The 27,939-nt window shown below is 35.2% G+C and overlaps 1 protein-coding gene and 1 long non-coding RNA gene across 3 annotated transcripts in view; one reads left to right on the forward strand and one right to left on the reverse strand.

Annotated features, from left to right (window-relative positions):
• Positions 1-27,939, reverse strand: part of LOC123381008 — a 789,636-nt gene that overhangs the window by 35,328 nt on the left and 726,369 nt on the right. The gene's annotated exons all lie outside the window — the stretch shown is intronic.
• Positions 442-26,667, forward strand: LOC123381010. Its single transcript, XR_006587515.1, has 3 exons — positions 442-602; positions 22,189-22,354; positions 26,364-26,667. It is a non-coding gene; the product is annotated as an uncharacterized LOC123381010 (long non-coding RNA).

A 27,939-nucleotide genomic window follows, 5' to 3' on the forward strand; every position in this document is an offset into this window, starting at 1 on the left:
AGCTGTCTAACTCAGTTTCTCTTCCCACTTATGAACCCTCTCTGAAGTCAAAACCACTTCATATCCTCTTATCTCTCAGGGGCTAGAATTCAAGCACATGGATATGCCTGCCTGCAATGGGGGCTAGGAAATGTAATCTTTTAGTTGGGCATATCACTGCCTTCAACTCAAAACCCATTATTAAGGAAAGAACTTATTAAGAAAAGGTTAGATACTCAGAAATAATCATTGCCATAAAGCTCATTATGTCATCAAAAGTCCTTGATAAGTATAAATGGGATGTGATGTAATGCTGTGACTACAACAGGAAGTTGATTGAGACAATCAGTGTAGTTGGAATTTCCCCACGCCCCAGAACAAACTGGCTTTGTTTGGAAGAATTATAAAGCTATTATGATGGTACAGAATTCCATACAATATCATAACTAAATGTCACCCTAGTGTGTATGGACCATAGTAAAACTTCATTGACATTCTTAGGGTGAGAAGAGAATCAGATTAGGAATCAGTAACTAATGCTCAAGTGGAGATCCAAGTTGGGGGACCAACACGAATCAAATTAAAATGTCTAATATATGTTGATAAAATTAAGGTTGATGCAGGTGAGTTGTGATCTTTGTATTTTTGTGAATATGTTTCACTTATATAGTAGGCTCATACTAATTCAAGTGGGGCTACTGACTTCTAGGTGGTTCTGGAGATTTATCATTGAAGTCACCAGAGGTTCAAAAATGTTGAGTAAAGATTGACAAAATTGAACTAGGGTTAGCACCCCGATCAGTCAGGCAGACTGATGTCCCTGCAAAAAGCTGGAAAAGTCTCTGAAAATCAAAGTTAAATCTAAGCCATGAGAACATACAAAATGAGAGTGGGAGTAGGGTATCAGCTCAGTGGTGTTACATATTTCTAGTGGCTTACCACTCAAAGACCACATATTCCATATATAATGCTAATAAAATTCAAGTCCTCTACTCTCTCTGTTTCCTGCAAAGCCACCTCATAGAGGTAATATTATTTATAATACTATTTATTTGCTTCAGAAGCATAGATGGTTTTTTTTTTTTTTTTTTTTTTTTTTTTTTTGCCTACAGCCTTTATCCATGGTTTAGCACTCACCTAGAAAGGGAAACTATCCTAACATAATGGTAGGAAAAAAAGTAAAACCAGGATAGAGCCAGACGTTAGGATACTTGGTTTTCCTGCTAACTATTAACTACTTTCTAATATGATTTATGTTATTACTTCTTCTCATTAGACTCTTTACTTTTTATTTGTAAAACGAAGACTTTGAATTTATGAGTTCTAATATCTCTTCTCATTCGAAACTTCCATAAATCTAGGTATTCAAAAGCCAGAAAATTTATTTTCAGTTCTTTTTTAAAAATGAGATCCCTTTACACTGCACCGTTTATATTGTACTTATGTGGTGACAGTCCATGAATAAATCCTGTGTTGGATCATGATCTCCAGGTAGGAGCCCCAGAGGCCACTTCTTCTGTGATTACATAACTGTGGTCGCATCTGAAGTTTCAATGACCATGTGCACAGAGCACCCCCACACAGAGATCTTAAGGTCAACACATCCAGGCAGAAAACCATATGGTTCTTGCTTCCTGAACCACCCTCATTTCCATATAAATGCTGCCTACTACAAAAGACAATATGACTTTTGTACCTCTAAGAAGATAATGATGAAGTCATTTGGGGATGTCATTTATGTTTCTCTTTTGATTCAGTTACTTACAAATTAATGGAGTTCAGCCAAAGCTTCTCTGATTCTTTGACCCTTCCCCTTTTCCTATTTGAATGAACAATGGAAAACTTAAGTACTAGTCATAGTTCAAAATTCATGAGTTCAGTCACCAACTTCACATTTATTTCTACCGGTACAAAAGGGAAAAAATACTCTATAAATGTTCTCTTTTAATCTTTAAAATAGCAGTGAGGTAGGACTGTTTTCCACCATTTAAAAAATGTTTTTAATGTATATTTAATTTTGAGAGAGAGAGAGGAGAGAGAGAGAGAGAGAGAGAGAGAGAGAGAGAGAGAAAACACGTGTGGGGGAGGGGAAGAGACAGAGGGAGACAGAATCTAAAGCAGGCTCCAGGTTCTGAACTGTCAGCACAGAGCCCAACATGGAGCTTGAACCCACAAACTGTGAGATCATGACGAGAGTTGAAGTTGGATACTTAACTGACTGAGTCACCCAGGTGCCCCTCTTTCATGCCATTTTAGACAGAAGTAAACTATGGCACAAGGGGTAAAAGAATGTGTCAAATCACCATTGAATCAGATTTAATTTTTCTGAGTCCAAACCCACATAATGAAATGAAGAAGGGTGATAAGGAAAAAAAAAAAAAAAAGAAAAAGAAAAGAAAGAAACAGTTATCTGACAAAATCTGGGATTTTCAAGTTGTTGTGGAACAAAAAGTAAATCTTAAATTAAAAGCATGGCCTCATCCTGCAAAATGTGATTACTATGAAAATCAAGAGTTAACAAAAGTTCTCTCCGAGAGCTTTTTCATTTCCTGAGCTCTTTGAGAAAGTTCACAGAAACTCAATAAATGTATATACTGAATTGGGGATATACAGGATAGGTTCCATGTAGAGGGATTGTAAAGATTAAGTAGCTATTCAGTGGATAAAACTGTTTGAAATGTGTAGTCAAGAAAATCACTGTTACCTTAGTGGGTATGTCTTTTTTTTTTTTTTTAATATAGACTTCTGGATTATTTTAAGGGTTTCTGAATAATAACATGGATTTATTGTGATTTTGTGTCTATAACACTTTAAATTTATTTGATCTTCCAAAAATTAACTAGGATGATTCCATCATTTTAATAGGGACTCTGTAATTCAGAAATTCTCTTCTGTTGGTTGCAAATAACCAAAAATAGCTACAGTAACTTAAATAAACAGAGAGTTGCTTATCTTAAATAATAATTCTACAGTTTTGTGGCTCATGATAATACTCCAGCAGCTTCTGTATATCAAGATTAGTGCTTATTTTAAACTCTTGGATTTTATTATATTTTTTTTTTCCTCATGGTCACAAAACAGCATCTGCTTCTATAGGGATCATATCTACATTCCAGGAAGAAGAAAAGGGAAAAGGAAAATATGCTTTCCAAGTAATATGCCTCATTTGTCAAGAAAGCAAAATGTTTTTGGAATTCTTGCTCAGAAAGGTTTTTTTTCAACGTCTCCTGGGCCAGAGACAATATTGCATATGGACTACTCTGGTTAGAATGTGCTTTGGTAGAAGTGGGTCATAGATAGTGAGGTAACATAAAGCATCAGATATCAAATGAGACTCATATGAATAAGAAGTTGTACCCCATACATAACCTTGTTAATATCAACAATTCAGTCAAGAAGCTCAGAAGAAGCATAAAAGGAATAAGAAGTCCAAGCAACTCTTCAGCTATTTTCTTTTCTTTTCTTTTCTTTTCTTTTCTTTTCTTTTCTTTTCTTTTCTTTTCCTTTTCTTTCTTTCTTTCTTTCTTTCTTTCTTTCTTTCTTTCTTTCTTTCTTTTTTTTCTTTTCTTTCTTTCTTTCTTTCTTTCTTTCTTTCTTTCTTTCTTTCTTTCTTTCTTTCTTTCTTTCTTTCCTTTCTTTCTTTCTTTCTTTCTTTCTTTTTCCTTTCCTTTCCTTTCCTTTCCTTTCCTTTCCTTTCCTTTCCTTTCCTTTCTTTTCCTTTCCTGTCCTGTCCTGTCCTTTCCTTTCTTTTCCTTTCCTTTTTAATGTCTTCACTGGACACACACTCACTCGTCCAGAATACATAAAGTCTCTAAATTAGTTACAGAAATAGCATTTAGTCTATGAATCATCTCCATTTCATACCCTGGCTTCTTCCTCTTCTTTCTCTCCCCCACCTCTTCCTCCCTGTTCTGTTACAAGCAATCCTTAACAAGAGACCTTCTTATTCAATAGATAAGATTCCCTTTCCTAACAAATATTATTAGTCTATTTGCTCACAGTCCAGTTTTTGGGCTGTTACAAATATTAGTAAATTTTTAATTTACTAATTAAATTAAAGGGAGTAAACAGATTATAAGTTTTAACTTTGTCTCAGAGTCTCACACAGAGACAATAAGTTAATTATATTGAGTGATATGGAAGCTCTCCATAGTATTTTTTCCAGTAAAGCAGCTATTTGTATAATAACCAATTCGGATTTAATATGATTTTTTTCACTGCCTTTTAGGTTGAATAAAAAGAGTGACACATGAGTGTCCTTAAGTCCCCAAGTCCCTAAAGACTTGACTTATCCCATATACTTTGTCTCTTTCCTCCCATTATTATTAAAAATATTCATTTTGCCAGCAGCTCAGTTGAAAGTCTTCATGTGTTCCCCTCTAAAAGGCTATTTACTTATAATTAATAAACTTTTTCATTCATGCAATAGATATTTATGGGGCACCTAAATGTAAAATAAATGTGACAGATGCAAGAAATGCAATAGTTAGGCCAGCAGATACAGTCTTAGCCCATCATGGGCTTTACAGTATAGTAGAGGAGAGATGAAAACATAAGTAATCACAAAATTATATACTCATGTATTTTGATCAGGTCTATAAGGAAAACATATGGTGTAATAGTAGAGCCTAATACGGTAGAGACCTCTAACTGAAAAGGTTAGGAAAATTTATTTCAAGGGATTTTTTTAAAGCCAAGATCTATGGGATGAAAAGGGGTAGCCATAGGAAAAGCAATCCACGTCAAGACAATGGGGAAAGTGCTGATTTATTACCTCAGGCACTTTTCTTATTTCATCTGCATAATGACTCTGCAAGTCATGTGTAATTATCCCATTTTGCAGGTGAATAATCAAAGTTTAAATAATTGGTCAATGTCAATTGGATAGCTGATCAAGGTTGCAAGTCCTTGTCTGCATACCTTCCTCAGGAATTTTGGCACATGATCACATAGGAGGAAGGTGGGATTTATATGCATAGTTTTCGCCCCTCTTATCTGAAATCATAAACAGGTTCAACCCCCCCCCATCTCTCAAGAATGGTTGTGCCTCACTTACTGAAGAAGCATAATTCAATCTCCATGTGTGTGGTAAAATACACATGACAAAATTTACCATTTATTATTTTTAATTTTTATTTTTTTTAATTTACATCCAAGTTAGTTAGCATGTAGTGCAACAATGATTTCAGGAGTAGATTCTTTAATGCCTCTTACCCATTTAGCCCATCCCCCCTCCCACAACCCCTCCAGTAACCCTCTGTTTGTTCTCCATATTTAAGAGTCTCTTATGTTTTTGTCCCTGTCCCTGTTTTTATATTATTTTTTCTTTCCTTCCCTTATGTCCATCTGTTTTGTATCTTAAAGTCCTCCTATGAGTAAAGTCATATGATATTTGTCTTTCTCTGACTAATTTCGCTTAGCATAATACCCTCTTGTTCCATCCATGTAGCTGCGAATGGCAAGATATCATTCTTTTTGATTGCCAAGTAATATATATATATATATATATATATATATATATATATATATATATACACACACACACCACATCTTCTTTATCCATTCATCCATTTATGGACATTTGGGTTTTTTCCATACTTTGGCTATTGTTGATAGTGCTGCTATAACATTGGGGTGTATGTGCCCCTTCGAAACAGCATCCCTGTATCCCTTGGATAAATACCTAGTAGTGCAATTGCTGGGTCATAGGGTAGTTCTATTTTTAACTTTTCTGACGAACTTCTATACTGTTCTCCAGAGTGGCTGCACCTGTTTAGTATATTCACAATATGAATGCAAACATCACCACCATCAAGTTTCCGAACATTTTAATCACCCTCAAAGCAAACCCTGTACCCATTAAGCAGTCAGTCTGCAACCCTTGGCAACCCCCAATCTGATTTCTGTTCCATGGACTTGTCTATTCTGGATATTTCATATAAGAAAAATCATATAAGGTGTGGCCTTTTGTGTCTGGCTTCTTTTGCTTAACATAATGATATCAAGGTTCATCCATATTGTGGCATGTAGGAGTATTTCATCCCTTTTTATGGTCACAGTTTCAACGTATGGATATATGGCATTTTGTTTATTCATTCATCAATTGACAGACAGCTGGGCTGTTTCCACCTTCCTTTAGTTAATAGTCCTGCTGTGAACGTTAGTGTCAAGTTTTGGTTTGAACACCTGTTTCCCATTTTTGAGGATAAATACCCAAAGGTGAACTTGTTGTGTTGTATGGTAATTCTATATTTAACTTTTTGAAGAGCTGCCAGACTGTTTTCTACAGTAGAGCTACCATTTTACATTCCCACCAGCAATTTATGGAGCTCCCAATTACTCTACATGCTAGCCAACACTTGTTAAATATTGTTAAAATTATTATTAATGCCATCCCAGAGGGTTTGAAGTGGCATCTCATTGTAGTTTGATTTGCATTTCTCCCATGACTAATGATGTTACCATCTTTTCATGTGATTATTGGTCATTTGTATATATTCTTTGGAGAAATGGCTATTGAAGTCATTTGCCCATTTTTTCTATTGGTTTCTTTTGTTGTTGAGTTTTTAGAGTTCTTTACATTCTGAATACTAGAGCCTTATCACATATGTGATTTGTATATGCTTTCTCCAATTCTGTGGGTTATCTTTTTGCTTTCTTTATAGTGTCCTTTAATGAATAAATTGTTTTTCATTTTTATAAACTCCAATTTCTCTATTTTTATATTGCTTGTGTTTTTAAAAAAGTTTATTTATTTTGAGAGAAAGAGCGAGAGAGAGTAGGGGAGGGACAAAGAGAAGGAGAGACAGAACTGCAAGCAGGCTCCACAGTGTCAGCGAGAGGCCCGAGGTAGGGCTCCGATTCACTAACTGTGAGATCATGACATGAGCCGAGATACTTAAATGACTGAGCCACCCAGGTGCCCCATGTTGGTTGTGCTTTTGGCATCATATTTAAGAAACTATTGGTAAATACAAGGTAATTAAAAAGAACCAGATGGCCCTTAAGGAGTTTTCTTTTGTTTTGTTTTTTAATTTTTTTAATCTTTATTTTTAAGAGAGAGAGAGAGACAGAGTGTGAGTGGGGAAGGAACAGAGAAAGAGCCCTTAGGGAGTTTTTTTAATCTCCATGTTTTCTCTCCACTTTCATCGGTTTCCTCCAATGTTCTGAAGCAGAATCGCTACATCAGAGATAAATGATACTGGGGCAAAAGGCTCCCAGAGTCAAACAGAATGCCTAAGGATTGGCCTGCAATCTGAGATTAGATTACTCCACCAGGGCTATGGCATATCGTTTCCAAAGGAAACACAGACCAAATTCACTTTGTAATTGACCTCTGTTTAACTCCTGTGGCCATCTTCTTTAACTGTTTTACCACTATGTTATGTTGCCTTCCATTCTCAAAACACAGACTTCTCCTGGACAAGTCAGGATTTTTTATTTTATTTTATGTATTGTATTGTATTGCATTGTATTGTATTGTATTGTATTTTTGCCTTTTCCTGACTAAGTTTTAGTTCTAAGAAACTGGGTTGGAAAATTATGAAGAAAACTGAGACGTCTTTGACAACTCTGCTGGTGGTTCCTTGCACTTTCACCCCTGAGCTTTATCTTGGTCTTTCAAGAACCACTGAATCAAAAGTACCTTCCAAAACACCACTCTGATCCTGTCCAATGGAGAGAATGCAGAGCTTAAAAAATTTATTGCCTCAAACCGAAAAGGTCCCTTATATCTGTGACCCAAACCACTTTACATCAAAATACAATTTATATGTTATATTAAGAATTAATAATAAAATTGTTTTTCTCTCAGAAATAGAGAATGGCTCATGTATCATCTTGAACCAATTCTGTTAGGTTGGTATTGCCTGATGGAAGTACTTCATTGGGAAGGACTATGAGGGTCATTTATTTAGGAGTGACTGTCATGAGTGTAGAAGAGTGACAGCTCAAGTATTTATTACCTCTAGTTATCTTGTATTCTGCAAGTTCTTTGAAATTAGAAAGCTTCTCGTTTATTTCTCATTCTCAGCATCTAGAGACTGTAGGTGCCAAGAGCTTAGTCCATCTTGTCAAATGAGCCAGTAAAGGTATGAATGGCACACTTAAATTGGGAACAGACTCTTTTTGTTTAGATAGATAGACATATAGATACAGATATGGATGTAGATATAGGGTATGGATATAGGGTATACATGAGATTAAAAAAAGCAAATGAAGTGCAGCAATTCATGTAACCCAGGGTGCTCAAACTTCAGCAGGTAGCAAAATCCCCCGGAGGGCTAGTTCAGACACGATTTTTGTGCCCCGGCCCCAGAGAATCTGAGTCAACAGCTTTTTGGTTAGGGCCTGAGCATTTGCATTTCTAACAAGCTTCCAGGTGATGTTGCTGTTGCTCTGGGGACACACTGTGAAAATCATTGACACAGCCAAATGGTCTGTAGATGAGTTAGATACAACAGCTGGCTCCAGGAGGTCAAATGTTTAATGACATATAATTTCACTTTATCCATCTTTGGCTCTGCTTTCATCTGTGGTGAACTCATTTTCAGGCAAAGATCACCAGAAGCATCTTTTAGCTTATGTAGTTGCCACAGGCTGTATATCTCAGAGAAGGAGGACCTCCTTTCATATGGTTTGAGCAAAATCCCAGGGCTGATTCTGCCTTGTTCTGTTTAGGTCAGATATTTGTTTACCTCAGATGATTGAGATCCTCATCAGATGAAAGAGAAGCAGTACTGAAATACTGTTGGATAAAAAGTAACATACCTAGCCTCCTCTACCCACTTTGAAAATGAGAACTTTAGAGACAGCGTGTGGGACAACAACTGTAACCACCTGTGTAAGACCGGAGCTAAACACTGAATCCACAGTGCTTCTCTCCAAGCCCAGAAAGTCTCACCCCATTTACCTCATTTTCTTCTGATTCTTCTGTTTTTTTTTTATTTTTTTAATGTTTATTTATTTTTGAGAGAGAGAGAGAGAGGGGGGGGGGGGGGAAGGGGCAGAGAGAGAGGGAGACACAGAATCCCAAACAGGCTCCAGGCTCTGGGCTGTCTGCACAGAGCCTGATGCAGGGCTTGAACTCACGAGCTGTGGGATCATGACCTGAACTGAAGTTGGACACTCAATCCACTGAGCCACCCAGGCGCCCCGATTCTTCTCTAACTCTTGAATCTGTAAGAGTTTCTGGTTCTTATAAGGAAAACTTGTCATAACAAGATCTAAATAGCCAGGAGGATATTCCTTAGAAACACTTAGAATGATTTCAAATTAAAATGAGAAATATAAAAATTTCATTGACTTCCCAGAACCAAGATGACTCAGATAAATGCTGTCAAAGTGGTTAATAGAAAATTTCTTAAAGTGCTTTGCTTCCTTATATAAAAATTAATAAGTGAGAGCACAATAGAACATTTATGTTTTATGGACCTAAGGTTACTTTTGAGGAAATAAGTGTAAAATAAATCTATGTAATTATTATGAGGCAGTCCAACATTTATTTCAAGATGGATGTTAAATGTTCTTGATAATCACACCTGCCATGGCAATAGTGGATAATACCATAGATATATCATGAATGCTCTATCTGACTAGTGGAAATGGGTATACGTGTCCATACGTGTTGGTCCCCCCAACAATATCTCCAGTTCATTTACCCTGATAAGGTAAGGGAAGAAATAGCATGGGTTGCTGCTGTACCTTGCGGATTCCTGTGACACCTCAATTCTCTCCCTTTCCTGAAGGATTCTGGATTTCATGTTTTCTCTTCATGGCTTTGCTGCTGCTACTGCTGAGGCAATTTTTCCTCTTCTCCTTGAACTCCTTCCCTTTGATTTCTTTTTCTCTCAGCTGCTATTTGTATTACCTCCTTCACAACAACTTGTGACTCTCCAGGTATTGTGGGGAGTTTATTCCCCATGGAAAGATATAACCACATCAGACCATCTTTGAAATACAGAGATCCACAGTGAATTGAGAATTTTACAGTGTCTAATGAGGAGGTTGGTATATTGACAACTTTCTTACCAGAGGGCATGTTCATGATCCTACACCTCTTTTATATGTCCCACCTCCTCTAGCCAACCTGCCTGAGATTGTCAGAGATTTTACTTCACATTGTGTAACATCATGAGTCCCCTTTAGCTTTCTTCTTAGATTCTTAAGGATCCCCTGAGAAATAGTAATAAAAATAGCCAACCCTCTTTACATATTTACTAGAGCCTGGCTTAATCCCTGTACACGTGTAAATGCCTTTGTTCTTTTCAACAACCATATGTGGTGCCTATCTTTATTAGCCTCATGTTCTGATGAGGTAAATTAGAGAAATCACACAACTGTCCAAAGTAACAGAAAGCATAAGTGGAGGGCAGGTTTTTGTTTTTGTTTTTCCATATAACAAAAGTGGGATTCTTCTTGTTGGTGAGATGTCCACTTCTCAATGATTAAAGATCCAGTACCCTTCATTTCCCAGGACTTATTATCTGTATCCAATTGGTAGAGAAGAAAGAACATGAAGCTTTCATGGGCCAGGCATAATCACGGCCATTGACACTCCACTGTCCAGATCTCAGGGTCTTGGTCACATCTAACTACAGGGAGAATGGAAAATATAGTCCAGGTGCATGCTGAGAAGAGGAGACACAGCTAGCAGTCTCTATCACAGTGACCTCCTGAGATCCCATATTTTCCAAAATAAGTACAAAAAAATTGAACTCTACCAGTAAAAAAAGAAAAAAAAAAGCTTTCAAGGAGGCAGAGACCACATAGTATAGTACATGATACATGTGTTGATCGATACATATTTGTTGAATTAATGAGGGAATACAATTTTCTACCTATCTCTAAAATGATATGGGATCATGTGTCATTTCCACATGTGCTCCATTTTTAGTTTTGGTTTGAAATAAACAATATTTTAGTATTTGTGATTAGACAATGTGTCCTCAAATGTCTTGTCAATTGCAAATTCAGTGTATTCATCAACCTAGCTGTTCCCATGGGTGACAAATCAGGCTTTATAAAACAACACCCTACCTTTTTTTCACTTCATATACCCAGAGAATTAAAAAAAAAAACATATTTGTGGGGATAATCTGCTTCTTCATTAAGAGATATGTTATGTTGCAAAATGAAATAATAATTTGATTTATATTTTGCAATATTACATACACTGAGCACACCAAAAGTACCATATATATTTTTTCCTCTGTGCAGTGGCCTTTCTCTTTAAATAGCTCTTAGTTTGCTGTAATAAAGGAATATTATGATTTCATAGGCACTGCCTAAGAAAGAAATTTAATTAGCACAAGTAATTTCAAAATTCATTTAAGATCTTGCAATGAAATATTTTATGGACAGTTAAGGTAGTAAATTATTGATTGGCTAATCAAATTCTCAATTACTGACTAACTGATAAGTTGTCATCTCTCCAATAACAGATATTCTCTGAATGCAATTACCCAGGCTAACTGACTCCCTCAGCATCTATCACACTCCCTTACAAATTAGGGATTTCTTAAATCTCTGCCATTCATTTCTATTCATAGCCCTGGTTTATAAGTTTCTGTTCACAGTCACACCCACCCCAGATCAAGCTGCTTTTCATGGATGTCTAACATGCCTAGAGTGTCAGCAAGATAGCATCAACAATTGCAAAGACTCTGAGACTAATTATCAACAGAGTGGTTGTTTTTCTGTCTCAGTCTCCACCACATGTTTAGTATGACAGGCTTCTTAGTGACTCAGTTCCACCAAACCTTGAGTTTCCAGACTCTCAGGTTGATGGACTACTGTGAATCCCCTTCCAGCTAGTAAGTCAAGCCTGGAATTAGCCTCCTTCTTTTATGCCCACTGTTTAATAAGTCTAGAGTTACAACCTCTTTATCTCAAGAGTGATTGATTGTAAGCATTTTTTTTTTTCCTTAAAGGAAGAACTAAGTCTTGTGGGGGCAGGGGGAGATTCCATGTTTTAGAAAACAAATAATGACAATTCCACCCTTTTAACGGCCTAAGTGCTTATTCATCTAAGTTCTATATTTAATGACTCAACAAATATTTACCATATGACATTTTGAATGATATCTACCTTCACCGAACTTGATATAGGGGATAAAGATAAGTTGAGAAAGATAGGGAGACCTCCCTGCCAAAAAAGAGGCAATGGAACCAGATTTTAGAGAGAGTCAATGTTGTCTTTCTGCCAAAAATGGTATTTTAGATGAGAACTGAAGACATAGAAAGGGGGAAGTATATTCTATGTCAAGATTTCTAAAACTTTACTTATACACCTACCAGGTTCATGACTTTTGCCATATTATTCATATCCATTAATATTATCTACTGACTACTTATTTTTAATCATTTTTAGAATTTAAGTTAAAGTTATCTTAAAAGACAAGATTATTTCATTTTCATAAGAATAACATTAAAATCATGTATTATAGGCAGAAGATATCTCTGAAAACAAATACACTGATATAAAACATGTAATTCAATCTTAGCTAATTACTGCCTCCTGCAGAAAGTTCTGAGCCTAAGACTTTCCATCCCACTTAAAAGAGGATATTAGCAATCTTAAGTTAAGCAAAGAAATACATTCACTTAGTATAAAAGTGAGACTTTCTCATTGACGTAACCTAATCAGAAGATAAATAACTCTTCTTAACCTGTGATAGAATGATATTCAAAGCTCTGAGTATCAGTCTAAAATGGCTTCTCATACCACTTATGATACATGCCTCACATCTACAGAGACACAGGCTCGACATAAAGGACAAGCAGAGAATAGAGCCCAGAAGCAGAGCAGAAAAAGAAACATCTGAGAAGCTTGTAATCACAGTTTATAACTTGAGCATGACTGTGGGAGAACAAAATGCCAGAACTGTTCATAGAGATGTAAAAAGTGATCTGATCATATAGGGCTTTCTAAGTTATATTCCACTACCTCTTGAGGACCAATGGTGCATAGATTCATACCCCTCTGGTTGAGAACATGGTTTGGACTAAAGAGGAAGACATTTTTCCATTGCTTTTCAATGTGCCCATCACCACTCTTCCTGTTTTCATCATGACTTGGGCCTTTGATTAATGAGCATAACTTTTGCAATCCATTTATTATGTGTCAGATGCTCAAGTTAACAATGCAGAATTATTGTATTTTAAGCCTGTTCCTAAGCAAAGAAGGATTATTAGCATCAAATCATTGAAAAATTAATGGTCTCATTTAAATATAAATTAGGACTATCAATAGGAAGATACATCCTTTCCAAGGGCAAGATGCTCACAATTCTAACTCCTAAATTGATTAAGAATGTAAATTTTAAAGAACAGTATTAACTAGAAAAACGAGTGGAGATGTGTATATAATTATCTTAAGAATATGGAATATTTATGACATATATACTCAAGCATCTCGAAATTACTGAGACACCTGTTCTTTGATCTTTGTTTAAGAATATCCTCCTACAAACAAGATAAAAGCCTTGGACTTAAGGAGAATTCTGCTAGTTTGGTTCTTGTGAATAGTGAATAGGTGCATCCCATCTGGAGGGTCAATGGTACACAAGAGGCTTGCCAGCTTCAATTTATGTCTGTGAGCAGATGGCTGTTATGGAATGCATAAGCCTATCCTCACAACCTTAAGGTAAAGCCAGACTCAATAGAAATTTGATTTTTTTCAAAGAGCATGTAGTGAAGCCCTAAGTTCAGGAGGGACCCCCTATTTGTAGAAGTCATCAGTGCTGAAGCCCTCAGGAGAGGTTTGTTATACATATATCAGAAGGCATATTTTTTTAATATGAAATTTATTGTCAAATTGGTTTCCATACAACACCCAGTGCTCATCCCAAAAGGTGCCCTCCTCAATACTCATCACCCACCCTCCCCTCCCTCCCATTCCCCCCCACCCCACAACCCTCAGTTTGTTCTCAGTTTTTAAGAGTCTCTTATGTTTTGGCTCCCTCCCTCTCTAACCTTTTTTTTTTTTTCTTTCCACTCCCCCATGGTCTTCTGTTAAGTTTCTCAGGATCCACATAGGAGTGAAAACATATGGTATCTGTCTTTCTCTGTATGATTTATTTCACTTAGCATAACACTCTCCAGTCCCATCCACATTGCTACAAAAGGCCATATTTCATTCTTTCTCATTGCCATATAGTATTCTGTTGTATATATAAACCACAATTTCTTTATCCAGTCATCAGTTGATAGACATTTAGGCTCTTTCCATAATTTGGCTATTGTTGAGAGTGCTGCTATAAACATTGGGGTACAAGTGCCCCTATGCATCCGCACTCCTGTATCCCTTGGGTAAATTCCTAGCAGTGCTATTGCTGGGTCATAGGGTAGATCTATTTTTATATTTTGAGGAACCTCCACACTGTTTTTCAGAGTGGCTGCACCAGTTTGCATTCCCACCAACAGTGCAAGAGGGTTTCCGTTTCTCCACATCCTCGCCAGCATCTATAGTCTCCTGATTTGTTCATTTTGACCACTCTGACTGGCGTGAGGTGGTATCTGAGTGTGGTTTTGATTTGTATTTCCCTGATGAGGAGCGACGTTGAGCATCTTTTCATGTGCCTGTTGGCCATCTGGATGTCAGAAGGCGTATTTTCATTGAAAAAGTCTTACATTTCCCTGAATATGACATATACACAAATGCATGTGTGTAATGATCATAATTGTTTAAAAAAAATTAGGTACTGAATAAGTACTGTATGCCAGGTGTTACACAAAGCTCACTACATGCATTAGCACATTTACTGCTACCTATTGTTTATATCAGTGGCTTTCAAACTTTTTTTTTATCACAGTTCACAGTAAGAAACACATTTTATATACTACTAAAGAAACATACACTCATAGATCTATTTTGTTCTGTTCTTGTATATGGTGTTTGGGAAAATGTTTATCTTGATCTCCTAAATTCATTACACAAACCACTTATGGACTTGAAAACAGACTGAAAAACACTGCTTTATGTGGGTGATACTATTATTTAGGAGTTAGACATCTACCTACTTGAGTTTTTAAGTGATCAGTCACTGAATTGAAACATGTGCTTGTGTGTGTGTTTATTCAATGCACAGGAAATATTATGTGTTCTGAGTACATGTGTATTTGTGCATACCATACTATGTTGTTATAGTTTCATTTTCAACTGGTTTAATCAACAATGCCATGAAGACACTGGCTACATTTTTTGGCAAAAATAAAGTTATTAAACAATTTCACACCTTATTGTGAAATGAAAATTAAAATAACAATGAGATACTTTTTTTTTTACAACCACTGTGTCTCTGCTGGAGTGAATTTAAATGTGTACAAGCTATCTGCAGGGTAATTTGATAATGTGTATCAAAAGCCTCAACAATATGTATAAACAATGAAGCAAATATTCAATTACTAGCAATTTATCCTAAGGAAGTAATTAAGCGTATGGTCAAACTTTTAGCATAATTAACTGCAAGGCTGCTTGCTTTACAGTTGGTTGTAGTAGTGAAAAACTTAAAACAACCAAAATTTTCAACAACTGAGAATTGGCTAGATGTAATAGTAAATATTCATGCAATGGAGGGTCCCTACGCCATTAAAATGGCATTTGACAGATGATTTTGACGTTGAAATACGCTTCTAGTTTTTATTCAAAAAAGAAGAGAGAGAGATAAGTATGTAATGGTAAGAACTAGGTAGTACTTACCAGACTTAGGGATTGAAAGTGGGAAAACAGTAGGGAGGGTTTGCCAATTATATCTATAGATACTATCAGATCAAGTATCAGAATGTGTCTCTGGGGTATTGGAAATGTGTGGAGCACAGTGATGCCAGGGAGAAAAAACGTAGGCAATGAGGAGAAGGCGTGGTCATGAGAGGTTTGACAGAAGGAAGATGAGTGGAGAAGGGAACATGGGAAGAAGAGGCTTAAGATGTTCTCTATGCAATTTTGGTCTCTGATGTGTTTGCTCATAGACTTCTTAAGAAAAACTATAGGACAGCTGACATTATCCACCAAGGCTTGATGGGTTGCATTGCTGTTTACTGGACTAAAACTCTGGGCTAAGCCTGATTCATGAGGTGTCCAGGGTTTTTTTTGTATTACTTGCAAAATATCTAATAAAATAAATATATAATAAATGTGTAATATATTATTTAAATTTACTATTTCATAAGTAATTTTTTTTTTTTTTTTTTGCCCATTGTAAAGACACAGCTGAAAATGAGCTATGGAATCACCTTGTTTTGTTCTGTGTTCTCTTCTGTAAAATGTGATAGTAACAAATTACTTACCATATTGTGTTGGTGCATGCTGGTTAAAAGTCTACTGGAATAACTGATATGTATCAAGCCTTAAATCCATGGCAATTGATATTACTATTATTTTAACTAATCTTCACTATTATTATATTTCTATTAATACTTCCAGTATCTTGGGGCGCCTGGGTGGCTCAGTCAGTTAAGTGTCCGACTTCGGCTCAGGTCATGATCTTGCAGTTTGTGAGTTTGAGCCCCACGTCAGGGCTCAGAGCCCCATGTCCAGCTCAGACCCTGGAGCCTGCTTCCGATTCTGTGTCTCCCCCTCTCTCTATGCCCCTCCCCTGTTCACGCTCTCTCAATAATAAATAAACATTAAAAAAAAAAATACTTCCAGTATCTTACCATTACATCTAACTTTGCATTTAACAACTTATAATGATAGACACACCTGGCTGTTTATTCCACATTATTCTTATTATTCATGCTCATTTTTAATTTATTTGATTTTTAAAATTATAATTTTGAATTTCAAGGAAAACCCTTTTAGGTTTGATTGTGAATGTTGGCCTTAGGCTTGGGTTTTATTTGCAAAAGATTAAAATTTTCACATTTTATGTACAATATGAGTGACTGACACATTCATTGCATTACTATATTCTATGCAGCATTTTATGTCCACTGTAGTAACTCATTCAAACCTTATAAAACTCTATGAAATAGTTATTACTAACATCCAGAACTTAAAATTGAGAAATAGTTATTATTAACATCCAGAACTTAAAACTGAGAAAACTGAGGGTCACAATGGCTAAGTAATTTGTCTAACATCATAGAGCTGATAACTGGCAGAGCTGGTATTTGAACCCAGGAAATATGACCCTATGTCTGCTCTCCCATTGTACCTATGCTTTCCCGCTTTCATGACCCTGATTTACTATCTTAGTAAGTATGTGTGTATTTTTCTATTCAGTTAATCACTTATATCTCAGTATGGACATTTAATTGGTATTATAGCTATTATAATTTCTTTCACTTACTTTCATTTATATGCTAGCTGTTTATTGCTGGGACACATAGTATAAACAATCATGATTCCCACATTTTTCTTCTATCCAGATACTAAATCCCTTTGATACAACCATGTTCTTAAATAATGCCTTTGCTTTTTTAGACATATAACCATATAATAAGTGAATAATGAAATTATTGGCCATTTCCCATATAACCAATAAGGAATTTATTATCTGTTTAGATATAACTGTTTCCTTTTGATCGAATTGATTAAGCAAGTTTTGATTAATATTAAGTTATACAGATTTTGATAATTTATTTTATTAGCAATTTTAATGGGTATTCCCTGGGTTGAATTTTCCTAATTTTTTTTTTTTAAAGAGAGAGAGACAGAGACAGAGAGAGAGAGAGAATAGGTGAGAGGCAAGAAAGGGGGGGAGGCGGAGAATCCCAAGCAGGTTCCATGCCTACTGTGGAGCTCAGCGTGGGGCTTGATTCAATGACCCTGAAAATCAAGACCTGAGACAAAATCAACAGTCCAACCCTCAACCAACTGAGCCACCCAGGTGCCCCAAACTTTTCCTAACTTTAACATAAAATATGCAACTGATGATTTTGGAGGGGAAAAAAAAACTTTCTTTGTTGATGGTATGTTATATTTTATATTTATTTATATTTCCTTTTGAAATTTTATATTTTTGTGATATTATTCTTAATTTCAATGCAATTATTTCCTTTTAAGTTGTATTTATTTATTATTTTCACTTAAGTAATCTCTACACTCAACCTGGGGCTTGAACTAATGACCCCAAGATCAAAGTTGCACACTACTGAGTCAGCCAGACAGCCCCAATTATGTGTTCATGGATAATTTTTCTTTCTTTTGTAATCATTCTATAATATTACTTTTAAAAATACAAGGACAAGCAAATTAAATTGGGGAAATCTTGAGCATAATGAATAGAGAATTTTTTTATTTATATTTTAATGGTGGCGCATACATTTTTGTAAAGGCAGAAATCTTCCATATGCCATTACTCTTTTTGCAAAACCATAATTAAGAATTAATGAGAGCACACTACACATTACTTTCCAATGGTCAATGAGACTTTTAAATGCAAATTTGGGGGCTTGAAAATCATTAAGGGGCAATTTGCTCATCATAATTAAGATGAAATTAAACTTTAAAGCACTGCATCAAAGTTTGGAGACTGTAGTCAATTAAAACAGCTATAGAAAAATCACCACAAATAAAAATATGCTGAATAAATGTAACATGGAAAGAGGCTATTATACAGTTTTAGATAATTGGCTATATTTCATATTAAGTCATGTGTTCTTTGACATATATCAGTAAGGTAATTAATATTAATCCAAACAAATTTAAACTGAACTTGATAATGATAATATAAGAATCATATATTCAGTTGGTTCTCTTCTTTTTGCCAGAAAGAAGTTCACAATACAAAATATTGTTTCATCCAACACTAACAAGGTCAACATAGCAATTTACATGTTGAAAAGTATCACCAAGGGAGAAAAATTGTCATAGATTATGAATGAGTACTTATGGGTTTTTTTGACATTTTTCAAGAGAATATACAAGGAAACATGGGACATGAAATACTGAGATCATATTATACAATCAATCCTCATTAAGTATGAATTCCATATTTGTGAATTCATCTACTTGCTAAATTTATTTGTCAACCCAAAATCAATATTCACAGAACATTTGAGATCATCCATGGGCATGCAGAGCAGAGAAAAGGAGTGAGCAAAAGAAAGAAAATGAGAGAATGAGAGAATGAAAATAAGCTAAGTTTCCCTCCCCATTTTCAGTTCTTGGATCTGTTTCCTTTGGAGGCCTATTGAACATGCTAGCACTTGAGTTTCATGAAACACCCTAGCATCCTTGGAATAAATGCTCATTGTTTGCTTAGGATAGAGCATGTGTGCTTTTGTTACTTGTAATCAAACTGTCTGCTTTTATGCATAGACACAAAAAAGATTCCCAAATCTCTAAAAAAAATAATTGCCTTTCTTGGTATTTTCAGGCTATTATTTCCATTTATTGGTTTCTAATGTGGCTATTGAGAAGTTAGGTGTGTCTGTACTAAATTCATTTCGCTGTGATTGCTTTAACAACTTTGTCTTTGGAATTCTACAGTTTTATTATAATATATGCATTTATTTATTTACTTTTATGTACTTATTTTCATTTATTCTGACCAGTACTCACTGGTGACTTTCAATAAAGATAATTTTCATTCATTTTATTTTCAAAGAGTTATATATACTCTGTTCTTTCTATTTTGTCTCTCTGAAAATCATATTAGTGCTATGCATGCTAATTAGTGCTGAGAGAATTTATCATCCTCTCATTTATATATCCTAATTTCTATTTGAGATTTATAGGTTTTTCTTGTTGTAATCTGGATAATAAATCCAGCTCTCTGGATTTCTAATTTCTCTCTCCTTATGTTTAATCTGCTGCAAAATAGTCATTGAAAATATAATTACAACTTTAATAATTTTTTTCATTCCAAGGAAATGTGTATTTTTTTAAAAGATGTACTTTTTTCAGAGTCAACAGTGTCTCATTCATTAATCATATTTCCAATCCTTTTTTTTTTCCACTATGGTTTGAATATTTATGTCTCCTCAAAACTCATATTTTGAAATCCTAATCCCCAATATGATAGTATCAGGGGGTGGGGCCTTTGTGAAGTGCTTAAGTCATGTGGGTGAGGCCCTATGAATAGGATAACCGCTCTTATAAAAGACACCCCACAGAGCTCTCCAGATCTTCTACCTTGTGAAAATAGTCTGCAACTCTGACTGGGTAGGGGCCTTCACCAGAACCTGACTATGCTGGCACTCTGGTCTTGAAATTCCAGCCTCCAGATCTCTGAGAAATCTGTTTTTGTTGCTTTTAAGCCTATCCAGTCTGTGGTATTTTGTTATAGCAGCCTGCATAAACTCAATTTCTTTATATATATTAAATTCCATTGTTTTATATTTTAAATCTGATAAAGTCAATGATTCAAAATTTTGCAGGCACAATTCAGCAGGTTTGTTTTTGTTTTGTTTCTTGTTTTTTGGTTTTTTGTTTTGTTTTGTTTTTTTGTTGACTCTTGCTTACGGGACCATGTTTTCTCAGGGGACTTGGAATTTCCTTAAATTTTTAGCTCATTCCAATTGGTATTTTACTTAATGAAATTCAAAGAAGGCCCTGAGTATAAAGTCTGTCCTTCCATATAGTATTTGTTTGTGCTTCTGTCAGAGACATTGACAAGTACACTGGGTCACCACATATTTGGACTTGGCTTTTCTTTCCTCATTTACCAAAAACTAAAAATGAAGCAGGTGTTTTCAAGCATTTCACTCTGATAAAAGACCTCCAATTTAAAATGCCACTCTGTACATAGACCTAACACATTTGTCAGCCCTCTTTCTGTACATGTTAAAACTTGACTGTAGCCATCATTGATTAGCTTACATCTGCAGGGTTATTCACAGCAGAAATATTATCTCTCCAGATACAATCTCTCTGTTTCTAGCCACTGAGGAATTTCTATCTACAGATACAAATTTCTGTGCATAGACTAGATATGGAAATGATATTGATATAGATATTCTTTTATATTTTGTACAGAATTTTTATGTGTTCTCTAGCATGAGTATTTCTCTGGATATATTGTCATCAACATTTCCAGAAACGGAAGTAAGATTTAAGAATAAATTGTTTTATAGAGGAGGAAGCTACCAATCTTACCACCTTTGCTTTTCATGTTGCTATGATAAAAATAATTTCATTATTAAATATATACCATAGACTGAAAAATACATATATATTTGTAGAAAATACAAATATAAGTAAAATGTTATCAAAGCCTTGATGATGTTGAACTTAATTAACAATACTTACCTGCTTGCCATAATTCCCTAGTAAATATTGGAATACGTGTGTGTGTGTGTGTGCATATATATGAAAATATATATGATAAGAGTATTTAGGAGTAGAAATGTTTAAAACTTTGGTTTAAAATATTAAGGTAAAGAAGTGGGAATTTCTTTTCTTCCCCATTTTGTAGTAAGCAGGAAGCAGCTGAGATTGCTTTAGGAAAAATAACACTTTGTGAACACCAGACTATAGTGGCAGAAAATAACACACAAATAGAATGGGGATTTTTCACAGAAAATAAATAAGGCAACAGAAGTTAATCAGTATAAGCCACATATTGATTCCTCAAGATTACTGTGGGTAGGGTTGGAAAAAAATATACAATTGAACACAGGGGAAACAGGAATACCAAATAAAAGATAAATATACAACAAAAAATCATAAAATATTACAGAAAAATTATAAAATGAAAGAAAGGTGACAACCTTAGCAATCAAAACTGATATCTGAGAAAATGCAGTTAAAATGGCAGGTTACATGTATTTATAAAAGAATAAAATTATTATTGTAAATGAGGATATCACATGAAGGAAATAAAAACTGTATTGTTCAAGTTTTCTTAAAAATGAAAAGTAAGAATCAAAGTTAACCCAGGAATGAAGTAATGGATTAATATTAGATAGGTGTAATTGTAAGCCAATGTAATTGAAGAGATTACATATTTTTAAAGCTTAAATTACTATTTTCCTGGAGTCAGTTCTCCACTGGTCTCTCATGTTTCTGCACTCTTATGAGCAGAGACACTGACAACTTTCATCCCAACACATTTTCAACCATGCCAATATAGATATCACATAGAAACACAATATCTACCAGTAGAATTGTTTGCTATTCACTATATTAAAAGCATAGTCTCTATCTAGGGTAAAGGTTGGGCCATTTGTTTCACATCTCATTATAAAAGATTGAATTTTCTGAGCTTAAGATTCTTTAACTGTTATATAAACTCACTACATGCATTGCATTCATCTGAGCAGCTCTATGTGCCTGGATGACACCTGGGATCAAGAGGAACCAAAGAGAATGAAGCTTCATGATGACTGCTGTGTCATGACTAATGAAATCCTTTGTCTTTGAACCAGGACTCTTAGATCTTCTGCCAGCATCCATGAAAATGTGGCATTCTAGATTATTAGCATGCAGGTAAGATGAAAACTATTCACCTTATGTGGATATACCACAGTTTGCTTGTTCATTCACCTATAGAAGGTCATATTGGATATATTCAATTTTTGATAATCATGAATAAAGCTGCTATTAGTATTTAGATTCAAGTATCTGCATATTTTCAATCAGTTGAGTAAATACTTAGGAACAAAACTGCCAGATCATGTAGTAAGACAATGTTTAGTTTCATAAGAAACTGTTTACTGTCTTCCAAAATGTCTGTACCATTTTTCATTCCCACCAGCATTAAATGAGAGTTCCTCTACCACTGCTCATCTTTGCGAGCAACTGAAGTTGTCAGGTTTTTGGAGTTTAGTCATTTTATTCTTTTTTTTTATTTGAGAGAGAGAGAAAGAGAGAGAGAGAGCGTGTGCATGTGAGAGGCGAAGACTGGCAGAGAGATAGAAAGAGAGAATCTTAAGCAGGCTCCACATTCAGCACAGAGCTCTATCCCATGACCCTGGGGCTCTAACCCACAACCCTGGGATAATGACCTGAGCTGAAATCAAGAGTCAGTCACTCAACCAACTAAGCCACCCAGACACCCTGGAGTTTAGTCATTTCATTAGGCTTGTGCAGGTATATATCTCTTCCTTGGTGAAGTGTATGTTCAAATCTTTTGTGTATTCTTAAATGAAATTGCTGTTTTCCTATTTTTGAGTCTCAAGGATTATTTATATATTTTGTATACAAGGCCTTAAACAGATATATGTTTTGCATATAATTTCTTCCATTGTGTGGCTTATCTCTTCAACTTCCCAACTGTTTTTCGTAAAGATGAAGTTTTTAATTTTTATACGGTCCAAATTACTACTTTTTTCTTGTATGTATTATGTTATTGATGTTTTACCTAAACTTCCATTGTCAAATATGAGGTCGTTTGGATTTTTTCCCCATGTTTCCTTTTAGAAGTTTTATATTTACGTCTATGACCAGTTGAAATAAGTAATAGGATTTTATTTTATTTTATTTATTTCAAATGTTTGTTTATTTTGAGAGAGTGCATGAGCAGGGGAGAGACAGAGAGAGAGAGGGAGAAAGAATCCCAAGAAGGCTCCATGCTGTCAGAGTAGAGCCCCAATGTGGGACTTGATCTCACAAACCATGAGATCAGGACCTGAAATCAGGGTTGGACACTTAACTGACTGAGCCACCCAGGCATCCCAGTAATAGAATTTTAAATTCATCAGTTGCTAACAATTGGAGAGCTGGAAAGTACAAAGTATTGCCTGGATATGGAATATAGGAACACGTCTACTCTATATTTTTCACCACAGTTTTAAAAAATTATTTCTTAAAAAAATATTTTATTCAATTTTTATAAAGTCATATTAAAATGGGGAAAAAAGCAGGTGCTATTACCACCACTATTTTAGAAAGGAAAAAGAAAAAGAAAAATGATAAATATCAAAAAGATAAGAAAAATTACATTATTTGAAGATAAAATGATTACATTTATAGAAAATTATAATTATTAAAATGGGATGCCTGGGTACTATATAGAATATATGTATCTATAATATACATTAGCAATGACCTACTTGAAAATGTGAAAGAAAAAAAAAGATTATAGCTACAATAAAAATTTAAATAAGAGTAAATTAAAAAGAACTGTGTAAAAACGGGGCATCTGAATGCCTCAGCTGGTTGAATGTCTGACTATTGGTTTCAGCTCAGGTCATGATTCTAGGGTCATGGTATTTAAGGCTCGATCCCGTCCTTCATGTGGAGCCTGCTTAAGATTCTCTCTCATCCTCTCTGCCCCTCTCCCCCACTCTCTCTCTCACTCTCTCTCTCTCTCCAAAAGAAAAAAACCAAAACCAAAAACCAAAAACCAAAAAACAAAACAAAAACTATGTAAAACCTTAACAGAGAAAACTATGCTAGTCTGGTAAACAATATTATTTCAATCTCAATAAGAATCTCAACTAAATAGTTAAGAAATTAAGGAGGGCACCTGTTGGGATGAGCCCTGTTATATGTAAATGATGAATCACTGGGATCTACTCCTGAAACCAAGACTACACTGTATGTTAACCAACTTGATTTAATCAATTAATTAAAAAAAAAAAAAACCTCAATAGATTCAATTTTTAAAAAAAGAAATTTACATGGTAATACATATGCTATATATAAAATTCTATAGATGCTATAATAATCAAGAACAATGAGGTCAGACAAGTACCATGACGTAAAAACATGTTAAGAGCTGGAGTAATTTTAACTTTCTAGTACTGGCACAAGAATGGAAAAATATATGTGTAGTACTGAACAAAAAGTAGAGAAACATAGGTGCTGACACCAAAGAATACATTATATGACAAAACTCATAGTTCACTTCTTTGGGGGAAAATGCTCTAGTAAATGAATGACTTTGGGCAAACTTGTTAGCCATGTTATTTCCACTGTTAATAAATCTTATTAAGAATAATCAATAGGAATGAAAGAAAGTTTCACAGAAAATGATTAATATGTCCAGTAAGCTATAAGGTCAACTTCATTAGTAACGAGGAAAAAGCAAAAATGAAGGTGTATCTTTTTTTTTCTCATCAGTTTGGAAAAATAAATTATCACAATGCTGATGAATGTGATTATAGTAGGATACTCCAACATTTAGTTGGTGGGAATATAAATTATATTGTCCATGTATATAAGAAATAAAACCACAATAACATTATTTATTCTTTTACATTATTATGGCTGGATACAGCCATACAAATGGTATGGATAATGTTTGAAAAAATACACACTCTCTGCACCCACTTACATATCTAGTACCATGAAACATAAATGTGAAATTTATTACAGAAAACAAACAGGCAGAGCATCCCAAAGAAAGGTACATTTAACCCTGGCATTGATGCCTCAGGGGAAGGAATCCAGGAGAGAGAACTATACCCCATAACACCATAAATTTGTAGGAAAGTTGGAAGGGGTTGCATGGAATATCTAGTCAAATAATAGATCACAGTGAAAGATTCCCAGTGAAGCAACAGTCTTGTTAGATGGTAAACTTTGGGAGTTCATCAGCTGCTGTTAATTACTTCTCTTGGGGCTGGCTAAAACCTGCTGAGCTAAAAAATAAACCTTAAGGAGGAAGGAAGCAAGTTTTCAGAGCTATCCAGATCCTCTCTACTCACACCAAAATGATAATGGTGGCCATCACTGGAGAAAGATGAGGGATAATACGTGGGGACGTATGTGAAGATAACTTGGCTTTGTACATTATGTATTCTCTGTGGTTGGAATTTGTTTACCAGAAAATTAATATAAAATAAGACATTGCTTTTGCCTTGAAGTAGTAGAAGGGCTAAAAGCATGCTATTCTTTCTAATGATAAATGGTATGAGTTTAAAGGTATTCTAATGTCTGGGTAGATAAGGAATGTTTAAATATGAGGAAATGCATAAAGAATAAATTTAAAAACTTTCCTCAGGGCACTATACAAGAATTCTTTCAGTTGCTCTCAGCTAAAGTCACTCAGCAAACAAAACAAAACAAAACAAAACAAAACAAAACACAAAAATCCAGTACAACCTCACTTTGCTTCTTTAAGGGAGCAATCACAGGCATTGTGTTAACAGGCCAGGCCTTTTGTAACTGTTTTGTCCTACAAATAAATGCATGCTGAATATTTGGATTCTTGCCAATGGAGACCCACAACAGCTGAGAGAAGATGATGGAAATAGCCCCTAAGCGGATAAGCAATTCACTGCTTTTTTGCATCTGACCACAGACACTAGACAGAAGTGTTTATTAAATCAGGCAGAATGTAGAACCTTTATGGCTTTTAATGGAAGCTGCATGTAAAGTGAGTTATTTGCAAACACAGATCTACTTCTTCCTACCTTTGGCTCAACAAACTATGCATCTCCTGTTGTGCTCTGCCACATCACTACCCTGGTGCAGAAAAACATTTTTCTTCTAACTTTTATCTTTTGAAAGGGAATCTAATTAAATTGTGATTGCTGCATTCATTTTACAGATGTAATATCTGTTTTGCTTCATGGACTCAGCAGTTGTGACAGTGGACCTGCCATCCTGCTCAGTAAGTGGATCTCATGAATACTATGAAAGAGACCCAACAAAAAACCCATAACAAGTGCTGCTCTGTGGGAAACATCCAGAATAATAAATTGTTCCCCAATTCCTACCTGGGTCTCTGATCATAGTACTAACTTCCTCTTCCATTGAACCCTGCTGCTTTTTCTTTCCTTTTTATAAATGTTGATTTACAAACAAACCATTTGTAAACAAGAAGAAGATAAAATAAATGTGTGAATATCTGAGCAAGAGCAAGAGTGTCCCCAAGTGATTCCATTTGTTGAAACTCAAGCTTTGAAAATACCGATTACATGGCATATGGGATGTGGTAGACTGTTGAAAAACTGACACTTAACTATTTCACCAATAAGTGGTTTAGCAACAAACAAAAATAATAATGGTGTGTTGTGGTAAATGCTATTGCTAATTGCTCTGCTCTAATTACCCAGAACTATAATAAAATATGGCATCTTTACTTCTTCTCCATGGGTTTTCCTGCTCTTCTCTTTTTATAAATTGTCTCCTCCTTTATTCTTCACTTATAGAACTCTTAACAATCTTTCAAGCAACAGTTCCTCAAGAAAGCACACTGAATTTCCAATCCTAGAGATGCATTCATTGATCTTTAGTGTCTACACATCTTGTGTCTGTCTCCATCACAGTAGGGATTACAGCTGGGCTAGATATCTTCTCTACGCTTCCTCCACCAGGTCTACTACTCATGCATTTCCACCAGACTTTCTGCCCCAGAAGGCTGACTTGTATAAATTACAAGGAACTGTCCTAATCTGTACTTTCTGGAGCTTTGACCAACCAGAAGCCATGGCAGGAGATCAGAGGGAGAAAAGAGAATAAGGTCAGGGGTTTCAACCCCATGATTCCTTCTTGGACTGACCATATTTTTCAATCCCAAATCAGTACTTCATTCAAGATGGTCTCCTATAAACAACCACATACGACAGAGCTATACTAAATCTTCCTTCTTGTATCTCTTTAGCATAGTATTTCTATAAGTCTGCAGGTTACCAGCTTTGGGTTATGGCTTTAAATCTTATTTCTTATTTCTTATACCTTATTTCTGTAAATAGCAGCCTCCTCCCTTCAAGATATCCATTCTACATAACAAACTTCTCCCAAATTTAGTGACTTTATCAATAAACATTGTACTTTTTCTCATAATGTTTTCAGTTAGGAATTCTGGCAGGGCTTGGCCAGCCAATTCTTCTGCACCATGTAGCATTGACTGGCTTTATTGGAGTATCCAAGAGGGCTTCACTAATATCCCTGGAACATTGGTAATGTCAGCTGGAAGGCTAGGCTAGGCTAGGCACTTTTCCTTTCCATGTGGTCTCAGTGCATTTCCACTTTGTCTTTCCAGTGAGGTAATCAGATTTCTTTACATGGCTTGAAGAGATCTTCTGTTATACAGCTTGATTAGAGCAAGAAAAAAGCTACTAGTCCTCTTAAAAGTGATGTTATTACCTGGCTTTATTAGTTTTCTACGGCTACATAGCAAA

The sequence above is a fragment of the Felis catus genome, chromosome D2 (genome assembly GCF_018350175.1).
Source record: "Felis catus isolate Fca126 chromosome D2, F.catus_Fca126_mat1.0, whole genome shotgun sequence".
Lineage (NCBI taxonomy): Eukaryota > Metazoa > Chordata > Mammalia > Carnivora > Felidae > Felis > Felis catus.